We start from the raw sequence: 11,261 nt of genomic DNA, 5'->3' as shown, positions 1-11,261 counted from the left end.
TCTACAAGGTGTCTGAAAAGTTCCACAGGGATGTTGGTCCATGCTGACCCGATGGCATCGCGCAGTTACTGCAGATTGGACCGCGGTACATTCATGCTGCCAACCGCCCGTTTCATCTCATCCTAAAAATGCTCTATTGGGTTGAGGTCTGGGGGCTCAAGTAAGTTGAACTCGCTGTCATGAGTGGTGCAGTGGTCTAAGGCACTGTGCCACTAGAGAGCCTGGTTCGAATCCAGGCTCTGTTGTAGCCGGCCGCGACCGGGAGACCCATGGGGCAGCGCACAATTGGCCCAGCGTCGTCCAGGGTAGGGGAGGGAATGGCCGGCAGGGATGTAGCTCAGTTGGTAGAGCATGGCGTTTGCAACGCCAGGGTTGTGGGTTTGATTCCCACAAGGGGCCAGTATGAAAAAAAATAATGTATGCACTCACTAACTGTAAGTCGCTCTGGATAAGAGCGTCTGCTAAAATGTAATGATCCAGGCAAAGTTTTTCCACTCCTCAATTATCCAGGGTTGGTGATCGTGTGCCCACTGGAGCCGCTTCTTCTTGTTTTTAGCTGATAGGAGTGGAAGCCGATGGTCTTCTGCTGCAATGACCAGGATCCATGACCAAGATTCGTGAGTTGTGCATTCCGAGATCCCGTGTTGCACACCACTGTTGTACTGCGCCATTATTTGTCTGTTTGTGTTAGCTTGCACGATTCTTGCCATTCTCCTTCGACCTCTCTAATCAACAAGCTGTTTTCACCGCTGACTGGATGTTTTTTGTTTGTCGCACCATTCTCGGTAAACCCTAGACACTATCGTGCGTGAAAAGCACAGGAGGGCGGCCATTTCTGAGATACAGGAATACCAGGAATAGTATAAAGTAATCCTTCTTCCCCCACCCCCCATTTTAAAAAAGGTGGTTGTCCCACTGGCTATTGTTAAGTTGCGTCAATTCAAATCTGGTATAGGAACAAAAAGAGGTCAATACACGTCTTCTAAAATAGACTAGTATTTTAATTAATGCAAACACTTGAATGGTAAATATGATGTTCGTATATACGGGCCCACTGAAAAACCACGCAGGGCAGTCAGAGAACTAACTGTCCCAACCCAAAATTATTATTTTAATACTCTGACAGAGATAGTTCCTGCTCCAAGCAGGCCTATCAGAGTAGAGACTGAGCGTGGTTTAGACTTACTCAGCCTATCGTTGGCACACAGGCTGGTCCCAGCCCCTTGGCGCTTCACTGTTGACAGGCATTAGTTGTTATCTTCACAACTTGTCTCGAGTCAGCAACCCCAGACACAGTTCTCTTCTTCATGTTGCAGTACTTTGTCCTTGAGCGGTTTAAACAAAGAGGCAGTTTTTGTGTCTGTGTGAATCACAAGTCTGTCTCAGCCTACCCCCTAACGGTTCCTCACATTAATCACAGCTTGTTATGTTATACAATCTATATCAGTACAGCACAAACCTATTATGTTTAATCATCAATGTATTCTTTCTAAGCTAGGCATCACATCTAGTTATAAGAAAATAGAGCCCCACACTATCATAAATTGAATGCACCAATTTGTAAGTCGCTCTGGATAAGAGCGTCTGCTAAATGATGTAAATGTAATACTAGATCCGGCGCTTAGGTCACTCGTTTTGCCCATTCGAACATTTTAATCGATTAGCCATGCTTTGGACGTGCGTAAAACCCCTTACATGATGTAGGCTACATGTGTACATGCCCATCATGAAACGAGAGATGATAACTTCTGTGAATACCGGTGAACCTCGTATTTAGAAGTTATTTTCCTGTAACAATTGTTTGTTTTCCATTTCATATTTTTAAAACCCAAGCCCTCCGTAGGCTACCCTTACCCTAGGCCTACTATAACGAAGTCTGGTTCAACAGCAATGCGCCATCTTTTTTTTTATGCTGGCGATTTTATGATATCATTCCATTTTACATGTATTTATTGTTGTTGAATTTTTTTTACAGATTCCTTGTTTTTCGTAGAATTTTATTAAAACCAAACTTATTAGAATGATTCACTGTCCTGGTTTTACAGTGGGGGAAAAAAGTATTTAGTCAGCCACCAATTGTGCAAGTTCTCCCACTTAAAAAGATGAGAGAGGCCTGTAATTTTCATCATAGGTACACATCAACTATGACAGACAAATTGAGATTTTTTTTTCCAGAAAATCACATTGTAGGATTTTTTATGAATTTATTTGCAAATTATGGTGGAAGTATTTGGTCAATAACAAAAGTTTCTCAATACTTTGTTATATACCCTTTGTTGGCAATGACACAGGTCAAACGTTTTCTGTAAGTCTTCACAAGGTTTTCACACACTGTTGCTGGTATTTTGGCCCATTCCTCCATGCAGATCTCCTCTAGAGCAGTGATGTTTTGGGGCTGTCACTGGGCAACACGGACTTTCAACTCCCTCCAAAGATTTTCTATGGGGTTGAGATCTGGAGACTGGCTAGGCCACTCCAGGACCTTGAAATGCTTCTTACCCCACTCCTGGCTGCAACTCAAATAAATGCTTCAGAGTTCAAGTCACAGACACATCTCAACATCAACTGTTCAGAGGGGACTGTGTGAATCAGGCCTTCATGGTCGAATTGCTGCAGAGAAACCACTACTAAAGGACAGCATTAAAAATAAGAGACTTGCTTGGGCCAAGAAACACGAGCAATGGACATTATACTGGTGGAAATGTGTGCTTTGGTCTGGAGTACAAATTGGAGATTTTTGGTTCCAACCGCCGTGTCTTTGTGAGACGCGGTGTGGGTGAACGGATGATCTCCACATGTGTATTTTTCACCGTAAAGCATGGAGGAGGAGGTGTTATGGTGTGGGGGTGCTTTGCTGGTGACACTGTCTGTGATTTATTTAGAATTCAAGGCACACTTAACCAGCATGGCTACCACAGCATTCTGCAGCGATACGCCATCCCATCTGGTTTGGGCTAAGTGGGACTATCATGTGTTTTTCAACAGGACAATGACCCAACACACCTCCAGGCTGTGTAAGGGCTATTTTACCAAGGAGAGTGATGGAGTGCTGCCTCAGATGACCTGGCCTCCACAATCCCCCGACCTCAACCGAATTGAGATGGTTTGGGATGAGTCGGACCGCAGAGTGAAGGAAAAGAAGACAAGTGCTCAGCATATGTGGGAACTCCTTCAAGACTGTTGGAAAAGCATTCCAGGTGAAGCTGGTTGAGAGTGCCAAGTGTGCAAAGCTGTCATCAAGGCAAAGGGTGGCTATTTGAAGAATCTCAAATCTAAAATATATTTTGATTTGTTTAACACTTTTTGGTTACTACATGATTCCATATGTGTTATTAAATGTCTTCACTGTTATTCTACAATGTAGAAAATAGTAAAAATAAAGAAAAACCCTTGAATGAGTAGGAGTTGTAAAACCTTTGACCAGTAGTGTATATATTTCCACATTGAAGCCATGCAATTACTTAGAACAATGTGGACTGCAAACAGGTTCAAGTTAACGTATTTAGCAAAGATGGGATAGGTCTACATGTTATTATTTTGTTTCTGTACACTGTTTAACAAACTATAACGGATTAACATTGAAATTGGAGTTGAATCCAAGGTAATACATAAGACCATAAATACACAACTGGAGCACGTTCTGATTGGCCAGTGAGGGGCCAAGCCTCGACACACCCACAAGCTTATTTATTCATAAAAACACAGCCCTTTCGTGCCAACTCCAGCAACTGCGCTGATAGTGGTTGTGAAAATAGCAAAAATATTTGAACCCCCCCCGAACCAATAGCCCTACCACCAGCACTTAGATTGACCATTGCGTTAGGTTTGTTAAAATAGAGCCCCTAGTGTCTTTTCACAGCCGCCATGAGTCTGCCAAACCGAGACTATTTCAAGAAAGTGATGATATCATTCTATAGGTTAGTCTACCATATAAAATGTTATTGTAGTTGGTGTTAATTTTATTTTTTACATCTGAATTTATAAGAAAATAAATATCATGCTTATAAGAATTAAAATAAAAACAGTTCACTCCTGATCTGATGTTAGCCATTGGATGATCTTGAAGTGGATTTTATCCTCAATACACACAAAAAAGTGAAAATATACATTTGATACATTTGGTGTGATCAGTATTGTATTTCTATCCCATTTAACAATGCAGTGAATATCTATCACCACCATCACAATAGAATCTTCTGGAATAACTGATCCACTACCCCTCCTCAGGGACGTTAGCTTAGGTATGTGAGGGATAAGACTAACTTCTTACTCATGTGAATCATACCTATGTGTCTGTCCTCCCACACAAACCGCTGCAGAGTTAGCTCGGGTCCAGGGCGTTATGTGCGGCTTGAGTCTTCTTCAAGCTTTCAAGTCTTCCATTGAAGAACGCTCAAGCCGCACGTAACAGCCTGGACCAGAGCTACTGTAGAGTACACTTTGCATACCTCTTATACAACTCCATGTGGCTATTTCACATAGTGATGTAAGCCAGAATCCAGTGGTAATACTATTAGAAAGCCCACAGAATTGAGAAGAGCGCCTTGTTAGGTGCCCTGAGGTAATCTCCATGACAGTCTGCATGCAGAGTTCTGACTGTTTTCCGATGGTTGTCCCTATGGTTGCGGTTGCACACTGTATCAGTAGAGTAGGGATGCAGGGCACTTGTCATAGGTGAAGGAAGCAGTTCCACATTACAGTCTCATCATCTGGGCTCAACTATCACATGGTGCACAATATTTCCTGTGGGGACAAGAAATCAATAAAAGAACCATGAGTGATACTGTGCCATTGCATCCTCACTCAGACCAACCAATGAAGACATGAGGGTCATTATTCAAATAGAGGTAAGGGTTGCGTCCCAAATGGCACCCTATTCCCTATATACAGTGGTGTTCAACTTTTGACCAAGGTCCATAGGGTTCTGGTCAAAAGTAGTGCACTATATAGGGAATAGGGTGCCATTTGGGACACAGGGACAAGGAATGAGTCTTCTGTCGATCAACCGATACGATTATATTGAGTATTGTTTAGCTTTGTATTTCTATAACACAACATTTTATAAACATTACTGATTTTTGTATGTGCAAAATTAGATTCATCCACACTTTGATCCACCAAAATCTGTCAGTCAAACAACCACAGGGGAGTGAAGTCAGCCGACCATATGCAGGATCAGCATGCAGCTGAGGGAAAGTGGAATTCACATGTTGTGAATCTGTGTTTCAGCTATCTCATGTTTACTGTCCCTGGCCTGGTTTCCAGATGCTTCTCTTCAGAGGGAGACCCTACGTGAACCCAACTCCACCTTTTCTTTTCTGTGGGGCTGTCCCAAATGGCACCCTATTCCCTATGTAGTGCACTTCTTTTGACCAGAGCCTTGGTCAAAAGTAGTGCACTATATAGGGAATAGGTGCCATTTGGGATGCAGACTATGTTTCCATTGGGTCTGGTACCCATCTCCCTCCATCTGTAGCTGGCTCTACAGAATATTCAGGAATGCCCTCCCATGCACCATGACATAAGCAAGTCATTTTTCTTCTGCCTCATTTCACTTATGTAAACCTTTGTTTATCCGCTCATTAGGATAGTAGGATGTGTTCTCATGGGAGCGGTAGTCTGTGGTTTGTGCTATCGGTTTAGAGAGTGGATGTCTGCTTGTTAGAAATTAGTATTTCTTAATTGCTCTAGTCTAGGGGGTATGTTTAATCAAGTGGTGCATGGCTATGAGAGCATCACCACAGTGTTGAATTTTCTCTCTTGTCTGGATCCAGACCTGTGACCTGCTTTCCCTCAGCGCTTCCTTTTCACATCCTTGTTTAATTCATTTTTGGAACAGGAGCCATTTGGAGGAAATACTGTAGGCCTCGATGGTCACTAGCCCAATGTAGTGGACCTTACTGTAAGTCCATAGTCAAGGTAAATGTAGACTTCAGGAATAATTTACCATATAAATGACATTACATCCAGTGATAAGATCAGAAAGATTGCGCCGTTTTTTTTTTACTAAAGCTGTCCTTTGTCCAGGTGAGGGAGCTATAGACCAACGTCAGAACATTACATTTACATTTTAGTCATTTAGCAGACGCTCTTATCCAGAGCGACTTACAGGAGCAATTAGGGTTAAGTGCCTTGCTCAAGGGCACATTAACGTCATTTAGCAGACGCTCTTAGCCAGAGCGACTCACAAATTGGTGCGTTCACCCTATAGCCAGTGGGATAACCACTTTACAATTGGGGGGGGAACATCATATCTTAAGCCAGGCTACATACTGACAAATGCCCGAAGGCTGAAGTATGATGTTGCAATTTATCGGACTCAAACTTGACTTGATAATTAAATGAGAAGGCTACACCTTATGATCTGGGTGCTCTTGAAGCAGAAAACACTCCCTGTACACTCACTAATACGTGGCCACGCACGACTCCAACACCATCATTAAGTTTGCAGACAACACGACAGTGGTGAGGCTGATCGCAGACTGCAACGTGACAGCCTCCAGGAAGGAGGTTCGAGCCCTGACAGAGTGGTGCCAGGAAAACAGCCTCTCCCTCAATGTCAGCAAAACCATCTGCATCGACTGGGCTGCAGTGGAGAGGGTCAAAAGCTTTAAGTTCCTCAGCGTGCACATCAGAGGAGCTGACATGGACCAATCACACTGACATCATGGTGTAGAAGGCACAACAATGCCTCTTCAACCTCAGCCGACTGAAAGAAATTTGGCATGGACCCTCAGATCCTCAAGAAGTTCAACAGCTGCACCATCAAGAGCATCTTGACTGGCTACATCACCGCCTGGTATGGCAACTGCACCGCCCTCAACCACAAGGCTCTACAGAGGGTGGTGTGGACAACCAAATACATCACTGGGGGTGAGCTCTCTGCCCTCCAGGACATTTACATCAGGCGGTGTCTGAGGAAGGCTAGGAAGATCGTCAAGGACGCCAGTCACCTGAGCCACGGACTGTTCACTCTGTTACCATCTGGCAGTAGGTATCGGGTCTCGGACCAACAGGCTCAGAGACAGCTTCTACCGCCAGACTGTTGAACCACTAACCCTAGCGGTCTACCTGTTCAGACCTGCACTTTAGAGACTGTTTGCACTGACTTGCCACACATCCAACCCTTACACACAAGCACACACAGTAAATGCTGCTGTTCTATTATATACTATTTCAACTATGTGACCAAGACACTATCCACTTTAAGTCATACTTGACACAGCACATTCATAATATATACTGTATATCATATTGTTTATATCAGTTGTATTATGCATACTACCTTCCTCCAATGGCTTGTTATTTTGATTGGCTTTTGATTATTATTGGTGTCTATATTGTACCGTAATGTTGAGGGAGCTAGCACGCAAGCATTTCACTGCACCTTTTATACCTGCAGTAAACTGTGTACTTGACTAATTTGATTTGAAACAAATGTAACCGTAAACTATTTTGTATAGAAATGTAGAATTTCCCCTAAGGCCTTCTTGGCCCTGAATAGACCAAACAAGCTCCTTTATTGAGAACCAGCCCTGAGATAATGCAGTACACAACACATTTTCCCTCCATTCTGTGGTGGGTCCCCAGGAAGCTCATCAATTCCATCCAGAGAGTTATACAGCAGCAGGACTAGATCATATCAAGAACTTGGGCCAAAACATGACCTGTCTCTTCCTGTTTTCACTCTATTGGTCTCTCAACCTCCCTATATAGTGCACTACTTTTGACCATAGGCCTATGGGCCCTGGTCAAAAGTAGTACACTATATACACTGAGTATACCAAACATTTCCTAATATTGAGTTGCACACTACTACAACATGGGTACAAGTCTTGGCCTCCGACACTACTCATTTCATGCTATCCCTGTCTGAATAAAATGAGAAATACTTAAAATATATACACTGAGTATACCAAACATTAGGAACAGCTCTCTCCAGAGATTTTCGATTGTGTTCATGTCCGGGCCACTCAAGGACATTGAAAGACCTGTCCTGAAGCCACTCCTGCGTTGTCTTGGCTGTGTGCTTAGGGTCGTTGTCCTGTTGGAAGGTGAACCTTCACCCCAGTCTGAGGTCCATTCATCTTTCCCACGATCCTGACTAGACTCCCAGTCCCTGCCGCTGAAAAACATCCCCACAGCATGATGCTGCCACCGTAGGGATGGTGCCAGGTTTCCTCCAGACGTGACACTTGGCATTCAGGCCAAAGAGTTCAATCTTGGTTTCATCAGACCAGAGCATATTGTTTCTCATGGTCAGAGTCCTTTAGGTGTCTTTAGGCAAACTCCAAGCGGGCTGTCATGTGCCTTTTACTGATGAGTGGCTTCGGTCTGGCCACTACCATAAAGGCCTAATTTGCTGCGTGCTGCAGAGATGGTTGTCCTTCTGGAAGGTTCTCCCATCTCCACAGAGGAACTCTGGAGCTCTGTCAGAGTGACCATTGGGTTCTTGGTCACCTCCCTGACCAAGGCCCTTCTCCCCTGATTGCTCAGTTTGGCCGGGCGGCCAGCTCTAGGAAGAGTCTTGGTGGTTCCAAACTTCTTCAATTTAAGAATGATGGAGGCCACTGTGTTCTTGAGGACTTTTAATGCTGCAGACATTTTTTGGTACCCTTCCCCAGATCAGTGCCTCGACACAATACTTTCTCTGAGCTCTACTGACAATTCCTTCGACCTCATGGCTTGGTTTTTGTTCTGACATGCACTGTCAACTGTGGGACCTTTATTTAGACAGTTGTGTGCTTTTCCAAATCATGTCCAATCAATTGAATTTACCACAGGTGGACTCCAATCAAGTTGTAGAAACATCAAGGATTATCAATGGAAACAGGAAGCACCTGAGCTCAATTTCGAGTCTCATAGCAAAGGGTCTGAATACCTACAGTTGAAGTCGGAGGTTTACATACACTTAGGTTGGAGACATTAAAACACGTTTTTCAACCACTCCACACATTTCTTCTTAACAAACTATAGTTTTGGCAAGTCGGTTAGGACATCTACTTTGTGCATGACAAGTAATTTTTCCAACAATTGTTTACAGACAGATTATTTCACTTATAATTCACTGTATCACAATTCCAGTGGGTCAGAAGTTTACATACACTAAGTTGACTGTGCCTTTAAACAGCTTGGGAAATTCCAGAAAATTATGTCATGGCTTTAGAAGCTTCTGATAGGCTAATTGACATCATTTGAGACAATTGGAGGTGTACCTGTGGATGTATTTCAAGGCCTACCTTCAAACTCAGTGCCTCTTTGATTGACATCATGGGAAAATCCAAAGAAATCAGCCAAGACCTCATAAAAAGAATTGTAGACCTCTACAAGTCTGGTTCATCCTTGGGAGCAATTTCCTAACGCCTGAAGGTACCACATTCATCTGTACAAACAATAGTATGCAAGTATAAACACCATGGGACTAAGGTGTATGTAAACTTCCGACTTCAACCATATGTAAATAATTTTTTTAATTTCTATAAACCTGTTTTCGCTTTGTCGTTATGGGGTTTTGTGTGTAAATTGATGATTTATTTTATTTAATCCATTTTAGAATAAGATTGTAATGTAACAAAATGTGGAAAAAGTCAAGGGGTCTGAATACTTTGAGTGCACTGTATATACACAAAAGTATATGGACACCCCTTAAAATTAGTGGATTCGGCTATTTCAGCCACACCCGTTGTTGACAGGTGTATAAAATTGCAATCTCCATAGACAAACATTGGCAGTAGAATGGCCTCAATGAAGAGCTCAGTGACTTTCAACGTGACACAGTTATAGGATGCCACCTTTCCACCAAGTCAGTTAGTCAAATTTCTGCCCTGCTAGAACTGCCCGGGCAACTGTTGTTATTGTGAAGTGGAAACGTCTAGGAGCAACAACGGCTCAGTCGCGAAATGGTAGGCGACCCAAGCCGAGTGCTGAAGCTCATCAAAATAGTCTGTCCTCGGTTGCAACACTCCCTACCGAGTTCCAAACTGCCTCTGGAAGCAACGTCAGCACAATAACTGTTCGGCTGATCAGCCGCACACAAGCCTAAGATCACCATGTCAATGCCAAGCGCCGGCCGGAGTGGTGTAAAGCTCGCCGCCATTGGACTCAGTGGAAACGCGTTCTCTGGAGTGATGAATCACGCTTCACCATCTGGCAGTCCAAACTATAAAGTTTGGTGTAGTAGGAATAATGGTCTGGGGCTGTTTTTCTTGGTTCGGGCTAGGCCCCTTAGTTCCAGTGAAGGGAACCCCATCGAACACCTTTAGGATGAATTAGAACGCCGACTACGAGCCAGGCCTAATCGCTCAACATCAGTACCCGACCTCACTAATGCTCGTAGCTGAATGGAAGCAATTCCCTGCAGCAATGTTCCAAAATCTAGTGGAAAGCCTTCCCATAAGAGTGGAGGCTGTTATAGCAGCAAAGGGGGGACCAACTCCATATTAATGCCCATGATTTTGGAATGAGATGTTCGACGAGCAGGTGTCCACATACTTTTGGTCATGTAGTGTATCGCCTCTCCTTCATCTACACTGATTTGAAGTGCATTTAACAAGTGACATCAACATGGGATCATAGGTTTCACCTTGTCAGTCTGTCATGGAAAGAGCAGGTGTCCTTCATGTTTTGTACGCTCAGTGTAGATAATAGGTTGCCATTTGGGATGCAGTCACTGAGTAAAGTTCAATGACTCAACAAGGAAAAGCCTCTCCCATTAGCACTATGCATGACTGTAATCAACGGACGGTTTCAAGTACAAACAGTATCACTTTACTGTCATTGCAGGTCACTTTTGTTTTTCATTTCATTTGCTTGTTAGGTAATCAAACCTTTGATGTGTGATACATTATGGATTTTATGTTACTTCCACAGATTGTGGCTCCGTAGCTGTGAACTCTGTGGAAGCCTTTATGAATGAAAGCCTACTCCAAAATATCAGGTATTTAAATCATTAAGGAAATTCATAAATTGATGATCAAATCCCAGTTCTGTTCACATTTTTATTCTGATTGACTATAGTATTTCATTCCTTTTGTATGGATGCACAGTACTAGCCTACTAGCATTATGAACGTGGTCCTCTGTAGCTCAGCTGGTAGAGCACGGCGCTTGTAACGCTAAGGTAGTGGGTTCGATCCCCGGGACCACCCATACACAAAACAAATGTATGCACGCATGACTGTAAGTCGCTTTGGATAAAAGCGTCTGCTAAATGGCATATTATTATTATTATTATTATTAACAAGCAAGATTACAGATTAGGCT

This window comes from Coregonus lavaretus (genome assembly GCF_964263955.1).
Source record: "Coregonus lavaretus genome assembly, chromosome: 31".
In the NCBI taxonomy this organism is placed as follows: Eukaryota; Metazoa; Chordata; class Actinopteri; order Salmoniformes; family Salmonidae; genus Coregonus; species Coregonus lavaretus.
The sequence above is the reverse complement of the archived record's forward strand: the minus strand, read 5'-3'. Positions refer to the sequence as shown.